We start from the raw sequence: 23,973 nt of genomic DNA, 5'->3' as shown, positions 1-23,973 counted from the left end.
AGCTGGGAAGGGTCAATAAGCATGAGCGGAGAGCAAAGCAGACTATAGCAATTCCATCGTCATTTTGCTCTTATGCCAGTACTGTATTTTGAAAACACAGTGTTTTTCTGTTCCCTGCGGCATATCCCACAAAGTCATGGGCTTGCTCTGCCAAAAGCCTTCAAGTTAACATGTTGTATATTTATATAATTAAAGAAATAAGAGGCCACTTCATTCACGGTATTTAAGCCTATATATTTCAAGATTTAAACAGGTTTTGAGTGACAAGGCTTAGTAAGGTTATTCCATAATTGCCTACTACGAAATTCTTCTAAAGTCTCTGACTGCTGCTGCAGACAGATGCTGGCATAGCCAGGCCACTCAGTACAGCAAATTCACCCTCTGTATTTGCACACATCCTTACACTCACCCCATCCCTATCTGAGATCAAAGACGACGACGTGTCCTGGTTCACAGCATAGCAGGAGCTGAAACTGGAAATGACATGTTTAGAGAGTGGTCATTTAGCACGAGCATAGGCTTCAGGAGTTTCCACTCGCCTTGATATTAAACAGGTGTTAAACAGTAGGCAATTTTGTAAGTTTCTTTTAACTGGAAACTGTCTGAAAGCAACAAAAACCTCACAGAGGAGGTTTTGTGAAATGTCAGAGGGAAACATCTATTATTCGAAAACCTAATAGGAGGAAAGCACTCCAGTTAGAAATTTCTCTTTTGCGCATTTTCCCTGTGCTGGGCAGTGCTCCTCTGGGACTCTCACTCTCTCCTGCCTGCAGCTTTGCTGGTTGAAGGCTCGCTTGCAAGTGCATAAGTATCTAGAGCTGCTAGAGGTTCCGTCAGGACCCGAGCCACCAGAGAGCAGCCGGGGTGAGGCAGCTCAGCATCACACAACCTTTTCTGGGCACGGGAGGCCATGCACCAGCTTAGCACCCTTTTGCCTCTTTAATTTGCTGCACTTCCAGCAAAACCTGACTTTTAAGCACCGCCAGTGTTCATCAAATTGTGTTGGTTAGGGGGAAATAAGATGATTTCAGGGCCTGTCCTTTAAGTGAAGTTTACTGGGGACATCAAGGAGGACTCTAAATACAGGGAATAACAGGTAGGAATGAATGATGAGCGCTTACAATATAGGCAGATTCATCATATTCCTCCTCTCAGCATCTACTGTTGGCCACCAGCCATAGGCAACTGGGCAACTCAGACAGGGATTTTCCTAAGGGATAAATTTGAGATGGCTCCTGAAAAGCTGTTGTTTCAGTTGCGGGCACAGCCCTGGCTGCTCTGCTGGGGCTCAGGGAGGGAAAATGATACTTTTCAGAGCATTATGCAGCTGGTGATTCAACCTCCCCTGACATCGTCTCCTTTGCTGCCACAACCTCAGGCGCAAGGATTCTGTGCATCCCCGGTTTCCCACAACCTCAGAAACACTTGACAAGAGCAGTTCAGTGGTGATGCAGTGGGTCCTAGGACAGAGCAAATGGGTTGCTTTTCTATCTAGACATGGGGCTCGGCGTCTGAACTGGGTCTGATGTACACCTTGATATTATCGATATGCAAAACCAGGAGACCTGAAGTAGATAAGCAAGACACACTTGGATTCTTATTTCTACAACCATTTCTTTATTTTTCAACTCAGCCTGAGAGCAGCAGGTGTTAGTATGTTCCCGCATAAGGGGAGAGAGGTTAGCACGAGGAACAGCAAAGTTTTTCCCCTCTGTTCCATGAGCAGGTGATGGCTAAAGCAGAAAACAAACCCAATCCTGGGGGACTTTTGTTAGCTCCGTTCAGTTTAGGGCAAACTCTCTGAGCCATAGACGCTGATTATTTACTGTTGTGCTCTCAGCTTTAAACTTCTCAGTGTGACTGTTTTGGGTAGAGTAAATAGCTTTTGTTTCACTCCTCTGCTTGTCTTTGGCTCCTGCATGTACTGGTTTATTGGATTAAAACACACAGATTAAGGGGATAAGCTAATCAACCAACAGGCATTGAACTCTTCAAGGCTGGAGCAGATGGTGGTGCGGTGCATACTGCCAGCTCAGCCTCAACACCCAGGAGCATCGGTCCTCCCAGTGCATGTCACTGTCGGTGTAGAGACAGGTTTGCCTTAGCCATTGCTGGGGCATCACACCCACAGGCGAGCACCACCACACATGCCCAGATGAGAAGTCACATCCATGTCCTATTCACCCGGACTCACCTTCTTCTAGGTCTGTGTGGTCCCGTTTGGTCTGTCTGCACCTGCACTGAGATCTCCTGGCATAATTTTAGACCCCGACCAAGTACTTTGTCCCAGCAAAAGCCTCAGGTGAACTCAGCTCAGGGCATGTGACACGAAAACCCATAAAAAGGACATGCAGGCATTTGTTAGTCACACATTTTCACAGGGCCCTATTTAGCCAACAACAGATGATTGGCACAGGACGGAGCTTATGCATGAGGCAAACCCTTACCAGGCATCCCTGCACGGATTCACTTGGGCACAAAAACCATGTGCTAGCGAGTGGGCTGATGGCAGGATCAGGGTGCTGGCTGACATGCATTTTTGCAACCCCCAAACCTTTAAACAAAAAAAGCAAAAAAAAACCCGCTTGTTTTTTTGGGAAGGGAAAGAATGACACACGTACACACGTAGGCACTTTATTGTCCGGGTGTAGGCTCAGCCAGATACGGTCTTTTTGTTTTTCCTCTGAGTGATCTCCAGAGACACCACACTTGAATTGTCCCGGCTCTTTGCATGGGATGTTTATTGCTGTGTTACATCTCCACGGTATTTGCTATAAGCTAGGCTCCTAAAATGCTTAGCGTGAAGTCCCTTTTAAGAAAGTTATTTGACATTCATCTGCTGCTCAGTTCCAGGGAAATTTACCTTGGACAGGCTGCAAAGTTATGATGTAAATACGTGTAGCTTCACATTACAGAGCTAACCCAGCCCCGCCTAAGGACCCAGCACTGAGCCCGCAGGGGGAACCCAGCAAATGACTGTTCAACCCTCCAGCAAAGTGCTCTGCCCTCCCCAGCAGAAGCAAGACTCTACCTTGGCAGACCATCGAACCCCGTGCCTCACACTTCACAGCTGGTGCAGTGCGACAGCCACCTCCTTGCTGCAAGATGTACGAGCAAGCCATCCTAACCACCTTTTCACGTGGCCATCGCAGTCACCCTCTCCTCCCCTCCACCTGCTCCCTCGCAGTCCTGTTTCCCATGTCCTCCCCTATGGTTAGCGATACTGTTGCAGGTCCATCCATAATCTGCCTGTGTGCTGGTCGTAAAAGAAGCACGTCTGATGCACAGCCATCAGCTCACAAGGCAGGCAGTGCCTTGAGCACAGCAGATTCACTTCATGAGTTACAAAATAAGAACAACCATCCCATTTTCGTTATTCTTCAAAAAATTCAAAGTGGTGCAGGAACCCTGACCTCAGTAATTGCCTCCTCCTCCAAGGCAGGAATTATGGGAAATAAAAAGGAGACAGTTTCTCATCCAAAGGCACGCTTTTAACCTCCTAGGAACACACGAAGGTGATGCAAAATGCCCATGTTTTGTCTGCAAAGGTCATATTGGGCTGAGACAGTGTGGGCTGACCCAGCTGGGCATGGGTTCTAAAAGCAAATAATGTGCCCTGAAACACTATTTCGGCATGTGTTCCTACTAGAAACGTGGCCAAAAGAGAAACCCTAGAAGCATTGATGGACAACAGTTTCACGTTTAAGGGAAGTCAAGACTGTGCTTTCCAGTGCCACAGCCACCGCTGCACAAACTTAAAAGCCCCAACCCACTCCTACCTGTGCTGTGCAAGCCACTTTCTCCAGCCTCTGCCCCATTTGTCTCCTTTTCAATTGCCTTGATTTTGCAGACTGAAACATATGGACACTTACTGCAGGAGCCTTTTCCCTTACAAAACCCCAAGTCTTGAGTGAAGTCATGAGCTTTGTGTGAATGGCTTAACCCTCACTAATTAGGAGCCCGCTTTTTAAGGATATATTTTTTAGGCTATACTGACATCTGCAGGTGCACCATAATGGATTTTTGGAAATTAGACATGCTATTGTTGATAAAACACCCTCCAGGTTTGCGAAAAAATGATGATTGCACTGCTCTGTCTGAAGGGAGTAGAGGAGCAGTGCAAGTTCCCACGAGAGGGTGCTGTGCATTTCAGTGGCCAAGCTCTGCTACCAAACCCACGCTGATGCTGTAAGAGAAGACTTAATTACTCCTTGCTCATGAAATTGTTCTCAGGCCAGTAAATCACATCAGGCCAACACAGTAAAGCACCTGCAAGCTGCAGCTCCTCAGGATTAGCAGAGAGTTCCATTTAGGTATATTTTTTCTGGTATTCTAACCTGTGTTGACAAATGGTGTCTTTAGTTTATTGTTAAACTAAAGCCAGAGAAATCTACATTTGGAAAAATGCAGAAGATTGTAGGTGAGAATGAGGGTCAAATTAACTTAGGTCATCGTTACTTGAACTTAGAAACACTCATCAAAACTGTATTCAGCCAGAATATAATGCACTTTACAAATGTTCCAAATTTTCTACAGTTCTACTCTCATAGTGAAGAAGTATTACATTTCTCCTTGCTTGCAAAACTGCAGCAAGATGCCATGTGTTCTTCAAAATCAAGAGGGATTCAGAGTCTCTTGACTTTAATGAAGCTGTACACAAAACAACCCATGAGAGATGCGACTTGAAGCAGTTGAAAGATAGAACGAAGCCCAGGCGCCAAGACAGGCGGGCGTTTCTGCAGCCTAACGTATGCCTGGAAGTTACAGAACTGAAAGAAATTGGCTGAAGCTTAACTACCCATGACAGTAGTATAGTATAACAGTTTTGCAAAGGTGAGTTGTTCTTAGATAATTTCTTCACAAATTAAACATACACAGAGAATTATCCTTGTTTTCCTCCCAAAGATTTTTCTGGCTTCTAAAAGTATTCTATTACAGATACAAGGCTTTCTGCTTTATCTCATCCTCAAAGTATTTCAAGGCATGAGGACTTGGACAGCCACTGCGTTACTTCTAGGCATTCTTGAAGTATTAAAAAAGAATAAATCCATGAAAACAACACACAGTCCTTTTAGTTTAAACAGAGAAACTTCCAGTATCTAAGCGGTAATTTGTTTGTCCCACATCAGATTAAAAACTCAGGCTCTTTGCCCACTGCCTAATAGACCTCAGCAGGCCCCCATGCACACCTGAGCACAGGAGCCCCCAGAGGAGGGGGCTGGAGGGAGACAATCTGCACCTTCTCCCTCGTAAACTGCCCTTGTGCAGTCCATGCTCAGGACCTGCACTGCTGAGCCCACGAGACACCTTGCAACTCATGCCAGAGGCAGCACGGACTGATCCGGGAAGCTGCTACTTTTTAAGATGAGGTTGGCATGGTTTAGTACCCAGTTATAAGAGGAATTATATGCCATGCAAATTAACCCCGTTAGCCGACACACAGAACAGCAGGAGAAAGCCAGGGATTAAGACACTCCTCTCTCTTATGTCAAAGGCCAGACTCTGCTCACTTTGTCTTTCCAGATACTGCTACTGAAGTCAAAGAAGCTACCGGAGCAAGTAAAGAGAAGGGAGTTGGACCACGGGAGTGCTAATGCTAGAAGAGCTTTCCCCCTCCCCAACCAAAGTACTACCTCTGAGTGTTGTCTCAGTGACTGTACTGGTGTAGAGCTGCCTTTGACTGCACCATTTCTGAGCTCTGATCGATCCGGTGGGTGCATGGAGAAGCCGATGAGGTGCCATCTCCTCTGTGAGCAGAACAGGGAAGGACTCAGGCAGCCTCCTCTTGTGCTGAGGACTAAATGTCCCAATCCCAGTGTACAGGAGGAGGCAAGTCAGCTAAACCAGCTGTCATAGAATCATAGAATGGTTTGGGTTGGAAGGGACCTTAAAGATCATCTAATTCCAACCCCCCTGCCACGGGCAGGACACCTTTCCTCTAGACCAGGTTGCTCAAAGCTTCATGCAACCTGGCCTTAAACACAGCCAGGGAGGGGGCAGCCACAACTTCCCTGGGCAACCTGTGCCAGGGTCTCACCACCCTCACAGTAAAGAATTTATTCCTAATATCTAATCTAAATCTACCCTCTTTCACTTTAAAACTATTCCCCCTCATCCTGTCACTACTTGTCCTTGTAAAAAGCCCCTCTCCTGCTTACCTGTAGGCCCTCTTCAGGTACTGGAAGGCTGCTATGAGGTTTCCCCGGAGCCTTCTCTTCTCCAGGCTGAAGAGCCCCAACTCTCTCAGCCTGTCTTCATAGGAGAGGTGCTCCAGCCCTCCCATCATCTTCGTGGCCCTCCTCTGGACTCGCTCCAACAGCTCCATGTCCTTCTTATGTTGGGGCCCCCAGAGCTGAACACAGTACTCCAGGTGGGGTCACACGAGAGCAGAGTAGAGGGGCAGAATCACCTCCCTCGACCTGCTGGCCACGCTGCTTTTGATGCAGCCCAGGATGCGGTTGGCCTTCTGGGCTGCAAGCACGCATTGCCGGCTCATGTTGAGCTTCTTGTCAACCATCACCCCCAAGTCCACGGTGCTGTCCTCTTCACCGTGCCTGGAAGGAGCACCCGAGGGTCAAACTGGTGCCTTGGAGCAGCTCTCAAAAAATTGTAGCAGAGCTTAAAAATGACTCCAGCACGCATTAGTGCAGAGTGCTAGGCAACTACAGACCAGGAGTATGTCAGAATGAGAAATGAACTCCAACCAACACCATGCACTCAGTACACAGGACTAGATTTACAAAAAAAAAGGGGTTTTAAGCTCTTATCTGCCAACTCTAACTCATCACCTTGAGTTACGTGCCTAAGCTGTCTGCACGCTGTATGATTGAGGGGAGTCAAACACCTATGAATAAGGAGTGATGAAAACCAAGCTGCAGGGTGAGGAGTTATCCTGCACAGCAGTTTGGAAACACCCAGGACAGATCTTGCTGCCTCCCTGTGTACCCAGATTGGAAGTCCCATGGTAAGAGCAGTGGCTTATTTCCAGCTGAGATTCACAGCCTTGGAGCAACAGTGTCTACATCCCTCCAGGCACAACTGTCTGCACCCTTTTATAATCCTGTAATGGCTTATTGTCTGATGAGGCAAGACACAGAAGTACAGCTCTTCCATGCCTTGATGACTTCGGGCATGCCCCTCCCAGCCCGGGGTGCTCTCAGTGAGAGTCTGAGGTGGGGGCAATGTGGCTTTTCTAGCCCCTCTAGCAGGAGTCACTCCTTTTGCAGTGCAAGAACAGGCTGGAAACCTGGAGCCGAAGAGGTTCAGAGAGACCAAGAGACTCACTCAGCAGATCATGTCCTATGTGTGAGCTGTGGAGCAGCTCAGCAGCCCACAGGACGTGTCCCAAAAGTCCTCAGCAGCACAACATCTCCCAGGAGTTCATCACTTGGCCATAGCTTTGCCACGTGGATGCTCACATCCTTGTGGTCAAATTCAACAATACAGCAAGCACACCCTCAAGCCAAGCAAACTAGCCATGAACCCATCATTTTCATCATAGTTTTACATATCTAGAGACGAAATAAATCTCCTCATCTCTTTGTTTCCACAAGAGAAGCCCTGGGGCAGGTAAGCCCTGCAGTATACCTGCCATACATTGTGTGCAGCACAGCCAACAGCCATGAACATGAGACAGCCATGAAACAGGTGAGGAGGAGAGGATGGGTCCAGTTCTTATACTGCCATTCCAGCAACGGTAACTACCTTGGAAAGTGATCCACAGGAGGACACAAGGGCCACATGCTTATTTCTGTGTGTCAAGAGTGTTGTAGTACAAATCACCTAACAGATGGAAGCAGGGTCATAAAAGCCATGGCCATAAAAGGCAGGGTGAGCCTTCCTCTTCTGTTATGAACATTGGACATTTAATAAAACAGGGAAAATTCACTGCATGCAAGACCTGCTGAGGACCTGTGCCGAGGACCTTGCTCACTCGCTGACATGACACAGCTTTAGTTCATCAAAGAGAAACATGAGTGCAGGTAAAAGTCTCATCCAAACCCTACTTGCTGAAAGTGATGGGGAGAGGAGAAAGGAAAACAAACCTGAGTCAGGACCTGGAATGTATGTTTTGGTTTGTGTTTTGTGATGGTCTAAACCTGAAGTTTGATCTGAGAGCTTCTGAAACAGAAGGAATTCAAATTCAGGTCCAGACTTCATATTTGGATCCATTCCAAGTAAAACTAAAAAGGACTGTCTTCTGCTGTCTGAAGGTTAGACACCTTTATCTGCCAAACTGTCTGTTACCAAGCATGAGTTTAGCACAATTTAAAAAAAAAAAGAAAAAAAAGAGGGGGCAGTGGAATACATTTATCTGATTTTTAAGTAGTGATTAAATAGTCTGGATCTGAAAATGCCAACTATGAGGAAATAAGACACTAGCCCAGCTCTGAAACGGGGAGTTTTCCAAGCTATTAAAAAACCATGTAACATACTGTCAAAATAAGATACAGGTAAACAAGAGTACAACAGGTGAAAAATGTGACTGCTAGGGGTGTGATGACTGTTCTGTTTGCACAAAACATTAATTTCAAGGTACTTGAGCATCTGTTATATACTTACTTCTGTTCTGCTAAAGACAATAAAGCAGGTGAGAATCACTTACACCTAAGAGATCATATGTTTGTGAGATGCTGGGAGGTGCACTCAGCAGAGAGAGAAATGCTTTCACTTCAGGGGAGAGCAAAGCAGACCGAATTTCTTCTTTGGACAAAATGCTCTTTATTATTGTAAAGTTACTAAGGCAAGTGATTTAAAATCATGTACACAGAATACAGCACCTGAACTACATGCTTCCTCTTCCTTGCTCCCAAGACATTAAACAAGAGTTTTGCTTTGGCTTTTGTGGACAAATATAGAAAGGAAAGTTAAAAGTGGTTGCTTTCCTTTACCCTTTGTACTGCATCCTCTCTTAAATTGTCAGGAGGGGAAATTGGACATGAAACGATGGCTCCCAAGCAGGTTTCTACCTCTAAAGAGAAACTCCCAGGTGCTTAGCTTAGAGCCTTAGGGGAGCAGCCCCGGGAGGACACATGGCTGCTGGGCTACTCTCCCGGGCAGGCCCCTGGGGCTGCTGGAATAACATGTTTTGTCAGCCTGGGGCATTTGGTGGGGAGCACCTGAGCTGTATATATTCCCCACTGGAAAGCCAACACTAGCCTCACTGTGCCCTCTCGCTCACCTGCCGCCTCCTCCTCAGGGCCTCCAGCAGCCCAGAGCCCCCAGAGCCCTCTGTCTTCTACTTATTTCTTTTGTAAAGATGATCCCAGAGTGTTTTGCCTTTGAGCCCTTCCTGTGCCCTTGAGGGAGGAGGTAAGGTAAGATCTGGGGGGGAGACGCACACGCTCATCAGCCCAGGGGTCCCCCGCACTGCCGCTGGGGAGCCCCCCGGCAGGATGCTGCAGCCCCTGGGAGGGGACCATGCCGGCATCGATAAACATTGTACCAGCGCTGCCATCATTAATCCATATGCTTTTTAAATAGACAACATAAACCTAAATAAAGCTGGGGAAAGTGTATATATAAAAATAGCAGGAAACACTGGAGACTTGCAGTAGCATCTTTCCTATACTTGGGGGTTTCCTTCTGCACAAACACAACAATAAATAACAAGTGCTTCAACTAACAGCTATAAATAGCATCTCGTGCGCACACTCAGATGATTTACATGCTTGCCCTGGAGTGATTGGGCTGGAATGAGTTGCAGCCTGTTCCTCTTCCTACGTGGCAGGAGTTCTCCCATTACCTAAGCTTCATTGTTTTTACCCTTTTTATTCCAGGGCTTCACGCATGGCTTGCTTGCTGCTCGGTCCCTTCCCGTGTCCAGCTTCCCTCCTTGCTAGCATTTCCAGCGACGGAGATGACACCTGATGGTGAGTTGATCAATGGCTGGTTTCCTTCCTCTGAACTCACCCCATCCCACACACACCACAGCCCATCAGCTTCCCAGATGTTCCCACTTGGTTTGTTTTCATAGGATATTTGAAAACATTTCAAATCCACTAACGGCTGGATGAAAATAATTCAGGCCTCAAGCAACTGTGCTGACTTTAATCATATGTGTCCTGTTGAAGAGGGGACGCATACACACACATACTGTACACACTCTTTTCACACATGTGCAAGTATACATGTTCTCTGATGCAAATAACATGTTTATTCTATTGGTTACTCTTGGTATGAAACAGTACCTTTTGAGACAGAAAATACGGCATAGCGCCAGCAAGAAGTTTGTGTTATTTGGATTGTTATGGCAAAGGCACTGGTGGAAATTTCCCTTGGGAAAATACATAGCACCTGAGATTTCTCCTTATATTCATGAACATATATAAATGAGCCTTGATTGTATGAATTGCTAATTGAGAAGATGAGGTTTAACTCCCCTTGCTATCCCGCCTTCATAGATGTAGAATTGCATTTGCCGTCTTTAAAGCTTTCCTGCCATCTCAATTAAATAGAGGCCAAAAAAAGGGGACTACTTTAGTAAAATACTCAGGGGTTCACAGACTTTTTAATCTGGTGTGCCAACCCTCAGTCTTTTGAACTACAGCTCCACAGACGAATGCCATCTCCTCTGCAACCCACATGTTGCTGGAGGTGGTTCAAAGACATATGGGGAGTGAGAGGCTGTTACAAGGAGAAGACAGCACTGCTTGTGCTGAAGGCGGGAAACAAGCCAGATGAGAGCTTGTGATGTACAGATGAAGTCGAGACTCCACTTGCTTGGCCCACTGCTCTGTCAGCCTTGGAACTCCCACAGGCAACCGCAGAGTCACAACCATCGACTGAGAACTGTTGGCCTAGGAGAAGTCATCTGCTGCTTTGATATTTCTTGTAGGGAGATATGGAGGCAGACCTCCTAGTTTATCACAGCCCCGTGAACATTCATGTTTCTCAAGCAGCAGTAACAACTGCAAAGAGGATGTGCCTGCGCTGAGGCTCCACGCAGTTGCAGGGTGCTGCAGAAGGGCTGGAGGCACTCCCACTTGTGAGGATTGTTCGCATGCAGCTGGATTATGCACATGATTGCTTCCAATGTCCACAAAAGGTTGAAGAATGCAGAGAAAACAGCTCAGACAATTGTTTATTTGTGTTAGAAAAGGAAAAGAAAGAGGCGCTCTCAGCGTAGAGCATCGATTCATGGCCAACCACATGTCTATGGGACTAGAATAAGCAGTGCCTCCACCAAAGGAGGTGAAAGCTGGTATCTCCTGCCAGGCTGAGCCATGGCACCACATCATGCTTCTGTCTCACCACAAGTGACAGGACAACCTCTCCCTAAGTTGAGCTCAGCAGAATTAGGGTCTCAACCTCTGTGCATCTATCAGTAGAGGGCAATGTAGTTGCAAATAACTGACCTGCTCCTGCTCCAGGTCCCCAACCAGCAGAAGGCATAGACCTTACCTAGTATTTCATATTGCCACGTGTGACCTAACAGTGTATCCTGCTGTTATGTGCCATGTTTAACATACCAGTAACACTATGTCATGCAGCTGATACTAGAATTAAGGTGTAGGGTATTTGTTTATGAAGGCAAGTTCCCTTGCGCTCACGGCTATTTGTGGCAGGGGGAAAGGAGGGGACACAGAACTGGAATGGATTTCCAGTGGGCGTTTGTTTACTGTGCTTTCGATGCACCGGTTTATCAGGCCAGGGAATAAGTTATAGCTTCCCAGCCTGCCTGTCTGGTTGCAAATTCCAGTCTGTTCCTCCAAGTTGAATATAGAGAGCAGCTGGCTGAAGCTAAATGAATAATACTGTCTCACAAAACAATAGTGCTGGGTTCAATAGGTTGCACAGACATCTATTTTGAGTTTGGATATTTAAAGACTAAGGAGGCATGACAGGCACATTTATGGGGCAGCAATTACCAGCAGCCTGCAGACTGTGTCTCGGATGTGAACAGATTAACACCTTCCTCCCTGTGTGTGTCAAATACTCCAGTAAAGAGTTCACCTCTACAAAGAAAGTGTCTCTGAAGAGCTGACAAGTCCTTCCACTTCTTGTACCTTCAGCATTTGCACATTGGATAACCTAAGGAAGAAAGTTTCTGTGCTACTATCAATATAAGAAAGAAGTGATGAAATGTAAGGCTGTTGTTTTACTCCATCCTGTGCCTTTTATTAGTGGAAAAAGGCAGAAAGATCTAACAGGCCTTTATGGTTCATAGTTTTCTAATTTCAGGGCAAACTCTTTTCTCTGCAAGAATGAAAGCACTGCTAAGAACATTCTTAGCACATAACGTGCCTCAATACTTAACAGCAATTATTGCTCTTTGAAAGCCAATGGACAACGGAGGTTATTTGCTGTTTTTGAATACAATCAGAGCTAGGATATAAACAGATATATAAGTTGCTTCTGCAGATACTTCATCTCTTTCTGTTTCATCTATGAATTCCTGCACACACCTATACTCCAGAAGGAGACCAGATTCCTGTTTCAGGTAGAACCTACTACTCTCTATCCATTTCGGGTGAAGCTGAACACGCGCAAGAGAGCAATTTGTGTAACTTTGTGGCCTGAACCTGCAAGTTTTTACTGAAAAGCATGGCTCTCAGGACGCTGTCATGACAGATTGAACCACTCTCAGGCAGGGCAGTGCTAGGATGAGGCCTTAAAATGTATTTGTTTTACAACCCAGTGTCATCAATCTGGAAACAAGCAGTTATAGGAACTTGCCAGAGCTTTTATAAGCTCATGGTAGCTTCAGGTACTTGAAAGCTCCAAACTTTGACTATTCTTTTCAGCAGGAAGGAAAAATACTCTTGTTTAAATGGTGCTTAAGGGAAAAATTCAATCTTTCTTAACAAGCTCACTGGCCAGTGTCCCTGGGGTTAGAAAAAGTCCTGATCATAGTAGGAAGTGACTCTATAACCCAGGTTTAGGGGCTGAGATATAAATGAACATAGCATCAGAAGGCTCCTTGTCCAGGCTTCCGCTCATTAGCAATGTGGACTGTCCCACAGCTAGCTCGTGCAATAAGGCATTACTAGTTTCATGACAAGTAATTCAAAATACCTACTAAAAGAAATTGAGCTATGTTAAAAAAAGAACACTAGGAAATCCAAAAGAGTTATTCATGCCAGCATTTGCTGTCTTTCCTGCAGTTTTGAAAGCAGCACATTTCTCATATTTCATCATGTAGTTTTATGTGCAGCAAACAACTAGGACAGTGAAAACAAGCAGCGGACAGAAAAGCTCAGCAAAAAATATAGTACACCACACTTCTGACTTTTGTCTGAAGATGGCACATGACACAAATGCTTTGGGCTCACCAATAATGTCCATATTAATGAAGCTGAGCATGTGATTACATGCTTTGCAATACTAACAGTATTTAGCCAAGGCTTTTAGAAAGCTGAAAAAGAAGTATATAATCATCTGTAAGAAAAAAAAGGTTCAGGTTCAGGTTGTGATTTCAAGAAAAAGTAGAACTAGCGTTCCAGCAGAATTAAACTTTCACAGCTGTATTTGTGTCACAAGGCTTATATCAGATAATTAAGGAGCATATTCCCACAATCCAATACTGCACACCTATTTACCTGGTTAATCTCCCTAAGGTCTCAGTAAAGAGTGGAAGGCTTTTTTAGTGTGCAAATCAAAGAGCCTAACCTGGAACTGTGCTCTAAAGGACAGGCTTGAGGAGACCAGCTGGCCAGTTTGGCCTGCACAGTGCCTTAGAGACATACAATAATGTAGGTCGGAAGACACCTCTGGAGGTCATCTTGTCCAACCTGCTGCTCAGAAGAGGGTCGACTACACCAAGTTGCTCAGGGCTTTGACCAGCTGGGTTTTGAGTATCTACAAGGACGGAGACTATACAACCTCCCTAGGAAACCTGTGTCAGGATCTTCTTTTGCCCCCTGGATGAAGTTCCAGCTGGTGTCTGCTGTCTCTCACCCTATTGCTGTGCACCACTGAAGAGTCTCGCTCCATCTGTCCTTTTGGAGAACCCCCTCCTGAAGCCTTCCCTTCTCCAGGCTGAACAAGCCCAGCTCTCTCAGCCTCTCCTTGTACATTATCTGCTCCAGACCCTTCATCATCTCTGTTGCCTCCCCTGGACTCACTCCAGTTTGTTGATGTACTGTAGAATCCAAAAGTGGGCACACTGCTCCAGAGGCAGGCTCTGTGTGGAGAGGAATCTTATCCCTCAGCCTACTGCCTCTGCTCATGCTCGTACAGCTCACTGTGGAGCTGGCCACCTCTGCTACGGGGACACACTGCTGACTCATGTCCAACATATGGTCCACCAGGACTTCCAGCTCCTTCTCTGCCAAACTGCTCTCCGTCCACTTGGCCCTCACCTGTCCTGCTGCATGGATTTGTTCCATCCCAGGTGCAGGACTTTGTGATTGCCTTTGTTGAGTTTCATGACGTTTTTCCCAGTTCATTTCTCCAGCTTATGTTACCCCTGAACAGTGGCAGCTCTGCCCTCCAGCATGCCAATTATCCCCCCCCGGCCCTGCCCCATTTCGGTATCGTCTGCAAACTGCAGGGTATAGATATAGGAAATAATTAGTGGGACAAAGTGCATCCAAACCCTCCGAATAAGCCATGTTTGAGACCTTCTCTGCACAGCACACTGGGGCAGCAGTCACATACAGCCCTCCTGGGAGTCAGGTGTGGGGACAGACACTCAGCACCTGGCAGTGCTGGTTCCACTGGTGCAAACTGTCCTGCTGCTTGCAGACAGTCGATCCGGGTGCCTGTCTTGTGTCGGATAGTCAGAAGTGTAGGATCACAGTGACTGAATGTCTAGGATACGTGTCCTGCCCTATCTGGAGGATTTGTTGTTGCAATAATGTAATATCAGGACAGTAAGCAGGAGAGAAATGTCATTATGTTTGTTATCAATCCTTTTGCCATCAGCCTGCACTGCTAAATTTTTAACAACCACGGGCATGGGAAATAACTTAGAATCTCTAACTGGGCTGACAGTTTCCCCTGATTTTAGCAATTCACTTTTTTGTCCTGATTTTAGAGTGCTTTTGCTGGGACCAGCTCTGTCCTCCACTGACAATGTTGCAGCTGGTCCAAATCCAACGGGCTAAATGCTCTGTTCCTATCTCTTACGATGTTTTACCGCTCTCAAAACTTTGCCAGAGCCATGTCTCCAATTTGAATTTGATCTAATACAAGTCACAGCATCCAGACAGCGAAGCAAACTGTGCAGGGAGCGTGGCGAGCCCGACCTCCGCTCACCGCCCCGCGACGCAGTGTGGTGCGGCACAGCTCCTCGCCATGGCCTCCTGCCCGGGCGGCTGGAAACAGCTCTTTGTGTCCGGTGGAAGATACCAAACCCTATTCTGTACCAGGGAGAGCCCTCAAGCAAGAACAAACCACTTCCCCTTACCTCATGCAAATGTTATTCGGCACAAAAGGTTACGCCGTTTCCCAGGGATGTGATTACAAAGCCAAGGAGACACATTCGCACTGCCTATTAATAAACGTTTGGTTAGTTAGACAACTTAAATCTTTCCTCTATACGCTGAGTGTGTTGGCAGTACCGGCCACGCAGGGCTCCCAGCTTCGCCCTGAAGTGTGCACAGCGCTCCCTGACTCCACGCTAAATAGGCTCCCACCTGCTGCGAGACCCGAGGAATCACTTGGCGTTGCTTGCTTATAAATAGCATACACCTAATCCGAGTGCTAAATTAAATTAGACTTAAAATATTCACACAGTCTACAACTGGTTCCCTGCTAATGGCAGCTAACACCTACACTAGTAAATGCTCTTTTTCTCTCCCAAAGCTCTTCCCTCTGAGGCAGCTCTGGCAGAGCTGCTCACTCCGAGCGAGCGAGGCTGGGACAAGGGATGCGTTCCGCCTCTGCCCCTCGCTGGTGTCAAGTCTGCTGTCCAAGGGGGCCACCCCTGAAGCCTTCTGCCTTTTTTTTCCCCTCAGAAAGTTCCTAAGTTTGCTATTTTTGCATCATGCACAAAGTACCAGCTCCTTTTAATTTTAAATATTAAAAACAAGAGAAAAAAGTTCACATCTTGCATTTTCAGAGATGCTGAGAGAGTGTGTACTGGGCACCTCTGAAAACACAAACCAGTATTAATTCAAGGTGTCTTAAAGGTCTTTACCTAAGATCTTTCATTTTCTCAGCAAGACACTGAATACAGAGATTGATGACATGGCCTTATAGTTTAAGGATTGCTGCATAATTGTTTCTACATAATAATACGATAAAAGGTGCTGTATTTTTAGCACCTAACTTTGGCCTAAAAGGCAACTTGCCCTGCTAGACTTCCAAGGAACTGCTGCAGGAGAAAACAGCTGCTGCCGTACATGCGGTTCAACAAACAGAGCCTGTATCTGAGCAAGTAATGCCTAGCCCAGGCTCCCGTGGCTGCCTTTACCAAGTTGGATGGTCCAGAAATTTGCAGGGCAATCAAATCTGTTAGCAGATGTGAACAACGAACTGCCTGGGTCAAAGCCCAATAAAAACTGTCTCCCCAAAACAGAAAGAAAAGTTTGAAACTTCTGGAAAATTAATTTTTGTATTTAAAAAAAGGAAATACTTCTCATTTTTATTTTAACCTTGACTTATGTTTATCAGAATGGTAAGGATGGGTAATTCAGAAAAAAAAAGGCCTTTATCTCTGGCCTGAGGAAAGTATTTGAGGGTTCACTCTTTTGTAACAGTTTCAGCTGCCAGACTGAAAAAAAAATCCATTATTCATACAGGTCTTTTCAGGATCTCTCAGCCTACGTGTCCCATATGGCAGGATTTAGGCTTTGAGAAGTAGAAAATATCAAATATTTGATGCAGTTTTGGGGTGTGGGGAGGAGAGAAAGACTAAGCAAATGTTTATAGTTCAGGTTCTCTTTAACCCATGTTAAAAAAAGTCTTTGAAAGCCACTGTGGAGGCAGCATTTAACGTGTTTAACCCAGAACTATATCTTCTGGCAAGATGGAATTGAGTAAGAGGCATTAAAAACAGCCTTCATAACCTCTATAAAGCCCTTGTACAGTTCCTTTCTGCTGGTGGTTATGAGCCTTGTTCTTAGTGGTGCGGAAGCTGTGCCAAAAACTGTATCCCTGTAAACAGGACTTCTGACTCCATCACTTTGGAAATGATAACATAGCAGTAACACTCAGGGCATCTGAGGAGATGACAGGCAGAGTTATAACAGGTACAAAATATTAATCATTTGCAAATTGTCTATTATTTGCCGAGTATTGTGTAAAAATAAAGATGCTGCCTGTTCTGACAGGCATATAGACCTTGGTGTTTTAACCAGTAGCATGCAGCCAGACTGCTGTGGCTGCAGGGCGAACCACTGCTTTCCTGTGCACTTCTCACCAGCAGACCTACACGTTAAAAACTGCTGCCTAAACAGCACAGCCACCCAGCAGGAAGGATGAAAGGGAAACCAGGCTTTTGAAAACGGTCTTTCTATTCCTTGCTTTACCTCAGAGAGCGTGGGCAAGCCAAAGGCTCAGGTTCCCCATCTTTAAAAGACTGGTGACAGCACATCCCTCCAAGGATGCCAAAGACATGTACACTTAAGACTGTGAGACTCTCTGACACTAAAAAGAGAGAAGTGTCCTAGACAGCCACAGAGTAGACAGGCTGCCCTGGAAAGCCCCGAGTGAGGAATGTGGCTCAGTATTTGCAAATTATAGTTGACACTTTTTTTAGGACTTAGTATTTTCTGGCAATGATAACACCCTCAAAGGAACAGACCTATAGTCTCTTGCAAATCACACACTAGAGCAGATGTCATATTTCTGATGCTTTTGTCCATTACTTGTATTTTTGGAACTCTAAAAACTCCTAAATCCTCCAAATCTAGATTGAACACACTATCTGTGTTGTAACATATGTATGCATAGCTGAAACCCTGGTTACGACTGTCAATAATAACTAGAGAACCCTAATGTGCTTAAATTTAAGCCCACTTAATTTGCAGAAAGCTATTCAGGTGCTGCCAGTCAAGCTGGGAATTTTAAGAATATTTAAGTTGTTGATTAAGTACTTAACATTACAGGTTAATGCAAAATCGTCTGTCCTACTTTTCTTGTGGTTATATGATGACCTGTATAAATATTGTTGTTCTGTCTCCTTCCTTCCACTGCAATCAGATCCACATCACCTCAAATAATCTATAACTAGAGGAGGTGCAAATGTGCACTCTCGTGTCAGGCTACCCACTAGCAACTTGTGCTGCTCATTTGCTCTCAGGGATGAGATGCAGATGTCCACTAGTCGTGCATGTGAGACCCAAACAAGGCGGGAGGAAGAAGTAGAAAGTCCACTGAGCTGTTCCTCTTTCCAGACCTGTAGTGAGGTCTCGTTGTGTGGGAAGGGAGGACAGTGCCAGCAAAGGTGTGGATAGGAATAGACACGCTCTTCCAAAAGCCTGGTTTTCATTAGAGCTCCAAAGTGCTATGAGTAGAGGTGAAACTGGCAACACGAAATCCCTCTCTACCCAAAACAGCCCCCATCTGAGAAAATCCTGACCCTGTCATCATTTTGCATATGAAAGCGGGAAGGTGAAACTCTTTCCCCTCTAGAGGCTGGGGATTTGTGTGCAGGACAGAGGGCCAACATCACAGAGCAGAACAGAGCATTTGCACCACCAGTGCCAGAGCTTTCATGGTGAGGCTTTGGTTTCTTTTTTCTTGAAGTCATAGACTCTGCAACAAGGGTTTACAGGATGTTTTCAGTATAAAACAAACTAAAATACACACAAAAGCTCCCCAGCAACTTTCTAATCCTTCTTAAAGAGAAATGCCAGAAAAGATGACCAAATGCAATGTAAAAGACTTGAAATTCAGAAGGTCTCCCATTCTTGTTGTGGGCTATTGTAAAATCTTGTGATTTTAGGCAGACGAACATGCTGCGTGTTGAGGCTCCCAGCATTGCTTTATTGAGCACCACATAGGCCAGAGCGATTCAGTACTTCTGGACTTAGAGGTGTAACTGGCCCAGACAACAAAGCAGAACTAAAATAAACCCCTTACTATGAATAGTGCATAGCCCCTGGTACTCCAGGAGACCAAATCTACCCCTTCAGCCAGTGTGTTAGCAGTGCTGTGCTACAAAGCTCCTATGCAGGTGTGTTTCTTTCTTGTGAACCTCATTTAGGGAAGAGGAAGCTGAAGACCTTAGATGCCCTCTGTCCTCAGATGTCTCACTTGCTGTGTTTGAGGCCAGGAACAGTTCACATTTACCTCCCCAGACATTGTTTCAAGAGCTGTAAAAAATCCAGTGCGGGGGTTGAAACCCATTAACTGGTTGGAGCAGAGATGACCTGGTGGCAATGTCCTCCACCTCCACATAGATTTGCAGAATGCACCTCATCTCCTTCAGCTACTGACATGCCATCCCCATAGCTGCTGCAATTACTTACACTTCTATGTGACACCAGGAAAGAGAATCATTGATTTCTTGCTTGTTTTAATGGAGTTTAGCAGCTAGAAGGGAGGTAGAACAAATGCTCCATCATCATCAGGTTCCCACAGGTTAGCACCAAGTGGTCCTCAAACCATAACTGGAAAAGCAGCTGATAAAGACAACATGTGCTGACATATACAGGGACTCAAAGTGATGGAGCGGTTCCTGGTACCATCCAAGGATTAGGATTTTTGGAGTTAGCTACACAAACCTATGTATTTGCTGAGTCAGCTTTTCTGCATTTGAGGAAATCAGATTACCACCTGCCTATTTGACTACTGGACTGTAAGGATGCAGTGGATCATTAAAATAATATATTCTTACAACATGATACACACGTTTATAAATGGCCTAAAAATCTACGTCTTGTAATAACGACACATGGAGTATGTGACTTTGGGTTGGTTTAGTCCTAAATGTACACGTGAACCGAACTAATATGTTGTTTAGTTCAGTGTTAAAGAAAATGCTCATGACTTATTTCTAAGTGTTTATTCTAGTATGTGTTCACTTCCCTGGGATTTGGATTTTTAACTGTATTCTCAGGGTAGTCAGGTTGTTGGTAAATATTCATTGGCAAAAACATCCCCACATGACTGGAATTCACTCCCAGCAGGCATTAAATTGGAACAGAGGAACAAAGGATATGCCAGACTTGATCAGACCACTGGTCTGTCAAACCTGGTGCCCTGCCTCTGGCAGCGGCCCATTCTTTATGCTTCAGACAAAAGCAAAAAAAAAAACCAACCAAACCCACAAACCCACCAGTCTGGAAATGCATCCCAGATACTTAACTCAGACTTACTACCTCATCTTAAGGAGCTGGGACTGGAGTTATAGAGAACGAAATAACTTTATACAGTATTTCAGAGAATGATTGTATTAAGTTAATTTTTGCTGCACTTTATTGATCATCTAATTAGGAGAGATCTTACTTTAATATTTATGCAGCTTCTGAGTTTCCCTGACACCACTGAAAATGAGCTGTGGCTTCTCAGGGGTAATTCTGGTGGGTGAGTGTCTCAGAAATCAATCAGATTTGGCTCTGGCAGTTTGACACACAAAAACTGCCTTTCACTTACAGCTTGGCAGCCCAAGTCCAGGAGAGCTGGACAGTGCCCTGAAGCCAGCACCTTGGGTGGCCTTTGCAGAAATTGGTTGATTCCAACAACTAGGTTATGCTTTTATTATTGTAGTTTATCCTGTATTAAGGCTTCTCTATGCCACCCTGCTCAGGACCCACTGTGGTGGCCCATGCACAAGACAGTCTCAGATCTGACACTCCCCACCCTCAAAGACTTTATGGTCCAGATGAGAAATTGTGGCAAGTGTATAGCATACTTGTATATGATATTGATCATCTCAGTACTTGAGACTGGCCTGACAGGGGGATTCAAAATCTGAAGAAAGTATGTCTAAAGACCCTTTTTCCTCACCTGGAAACAGAGGTGGTCTGATTGCTTATAGACCTGAAGAGGCTTGACCTGCACGTATGCCTGCCTCAGGCCAGTCTCAAGCACTTCAGCTGAGAAACCTTTGATGCCCACTGCACTGTATTACACAAGGGATATGTGTCATGAAGTCCTTGCTTTTGACCCTAGTAAACTGCAATCACGTATGTTGTGTGCCCGTGCTGTGTGAAACTAGTGCATGTGAAAAGTGATGCTCACAGAAGATGGGTGCAAGTGAACACCACTGACTGACTGCTGAGGAGGGTGGGCACAGTAAAAGGGACCAGTGCTTTGACCTTAAAAGCTGTTCTGAGCACATCCAGTCTGTATGGAAAACTCAAGTCAAGAAATGGACATCTGTGTTTTTGGTCTATTAACTTGAATTTGACAGCTTGGGCTTTGGCAGCCTGAAGAGATTAAAAGAAAAAATGCAGCCGAGATGAGGCTATCCTTGCACTAACACAGATAGCTGCGAGGGGATTAGAGATGGAAGGGAGGCTGAGACGCCAGGCACAGCGGTAGCGGTGGACCCAAAGCTCTGCAAACAGCCTGGTGCTCACTTTTCCTCATCTGGCAGCCATTTCTTTGAGGATTTGAGCTGCCTGGCCACTGGGTGAGGGTTTGCAAAGTGCCGGTGTGGAAAACATTTCCATCTGTGTTTCTGCATGCAGCTGCCAGCGGAGAGAAGCATGGCCTGGGAGTCCAGCAACACTCTGCACGCCCCATCTCCCTCAGGCATACCCTGGGCTGAGTGGCTTCGCTGATGGTTTCAAGCTCTTCCCAGTGCCTTTAGAGCTGGTACAGCTCTTACCCTGCCTCTAGGGAGTGTCCACGTGCTGACGGTAACTAAAAAGAGGAGCTCACATGTCTGACCGACATGGGGTATAAAACTGGAGGAAGAGAAAATGTTGAGTCTCCAATGGGTAACATAAATGTCCGAGTTTGTACATGTGATCTTATTTATGAGTAAAGTTCTTTTGTTTCATCGCCTTAAGAAAGGAATCGAGGTTTTTGCCTTATTGAGCCTGTAACAGGACAGCAGATTTAGAGAAAGGGACTTGTCAAATTTTTGCTGCTGGGAGTCTAAATGCCAAGAGAGATAGATGCATGCAATACTCATGCCAAGACATTTATTAACCCTTGCCACTGTTAGGACTGTGTCAGCGCACAATACCCTTCATCACACTGAAGCATCTAATGGTGATATGCTGATGACAATGAGATGTTAATGACAAAAGATTTTGCAGGCATTCTCCTTCGACCAGCAGCAAGAACCAAGAAGCTGAGACCGCTGTGTTGATTGTGGAAATGCATATATCCTGGTAAAGAGGCACTTCTGCGCTCAGAGTACTGCTGAACGTCATTCTGAAATATGTCAGTTTGGTGGAGGGGTAACTGTTCTAATACCCAACAGTGTTGCCTTCTGCCGGTGCGATGAAGGCAGGAGCCAGCTAGAAGGCAAGGGTCTTCAGTCTGTGCTGCTCCAGAAACTCACCCTGTAGCTGAGCAGCAGCACTAGCTGAATCTTCCAGATCTCTGAGAGCCTGTGACCACTCCAGCTCAGGGTCATTTAGCAATAACGCCTGATAGAGAGGACATTTCTTACAAGCTAACATGTGACCGCAGATGTTTTGAGGCTGAAAAAGAATCCAGTCAGTAAAGAGCAATAGGAAATGCCAACCTGGTTGGTCATTGCAAGTAAACAATTTGTTTAAAGGTGTGACTGGTAAGAGGGCAGGATTATACTCCCAACGCTTGTAAGGCTTAAAATGAAGTAAGGAGTAGAAAAGCACCATAAAAGCCCAGTTCTAGTCTCCAGCAAGGACAGAAACACTGAACATTTGGAATTATTTTTGATTACTCCTGTAAAACAGCATGCAGAGCCCTTATGGAGTGTCCAAGCTGCCATGTGGATTGTTCGGGGGAGCTGCGAGTGTCTGAGCAGACATATGGTGAGGTGAAGAACCAGCCGGTACAGGTTGACGCAGACACTGCCAACTCACTTTCTGCTGCTGCTGGGCAATTAGGCACATCAGGAACTCACTGATTTTTTTGTTCCTCTCCCCATGTTTGTAAGTGAAAAGATAAAATGTCTGCAGGGCTCACATACACTTTCCCTGCCGTTGTCTTCATCTGTGTCTCCCCTAAGCAGTCATCAAAAAATAAGACAAAAATAACAGTGTTTGAGCTGAATGTATCTCTGTGCAGAGGGATCAAGTAATGCCCTCTGCAGTATTCAAGCCTTGCCTTGGGACTGCATATTGCTCATGGGTGAAGCAGCCACACAAAGAGGGCTGTTGTATTGAATGAGTTCCTTCGGCACAATGAAAGTCTCTGCCATAAGAATAAAGCTCCTTTGTGCCGGCAGCGGAGCATTTCCAGCATGCGGCGGTGGAAGGAACACCCCTAGAGACTGGGCAGCATCAGGCATTTGCCATCGTCCTTTTCCAGCACGAGGCGTCTTGCTCTGATGTTGCCTTCTCACAGCGAAACACAGCAGCATTGATCTCAAAGAAACAAGCTACCGAAAGAGGCCTTCTCCTGCACCTGCCTCTCCCCCCAGGACGTGGGCTAGCTGAGCCAGGCCCGTGGTAGTCACACTGCTGTGGGAGGGAGCTCGGAGGGTGCAGAGCTGAGACCTCGCTGCTGCACGGTTGTCTCTGAAAGGGTGAGGGGACTGGGAACCGCTGCCGTGTGTATCCAAACCCTCCTGGGTCCTCCTGGCAAGGATGCCAGGCATGGTTGGGACACCAGCAGCTTGTAACCCCTTCTTCTGAGCCCTGCAGGGCCAGGGTTGCAATTCACATGATGGCTGGAGAGCTGGAAAGCCCCAAAGAAGCGCTTACACCCTGTGCAGAGATGCCTGTGTTTAAATGCTCTTCTGACGGTGGCCCAGACCTAGCCCATGAGCTGAGGGAGCCCCTGCCGCTGCTCCTTCCCGAATGAAAAGTGCTCTGTAAAGGCAGGAGCACTTGTGAGGGCTGTGCTCGAAACTATGTCTGAAAACAGATCCATGTCAACCAGACATTGGCTACCTCTAAAACCACATGAAAGGCCTGATTTTAAGATGAATCTGCCAAATGTGCATGGCAAAATGGCTGGTGTGACCACATTTCC

This window comes from Nyctibius grandis, chromosome 7, assembly GCF_013368605.1.
Source record: "Nyctibius grandis isolate bNycGra1 chromosome 7, bNycGra1.pri, whole genome shotgun sequence".
Classification (NCBI taxonomy): Eukaryota; Metazoa; Chordata; class Aves; order Nyctibiiformes; family Nyctibiidae; genus Nyctibius; species Nyctibius grandis.
Note: the sequence above shows the minus strand (reverse complement) of the source record.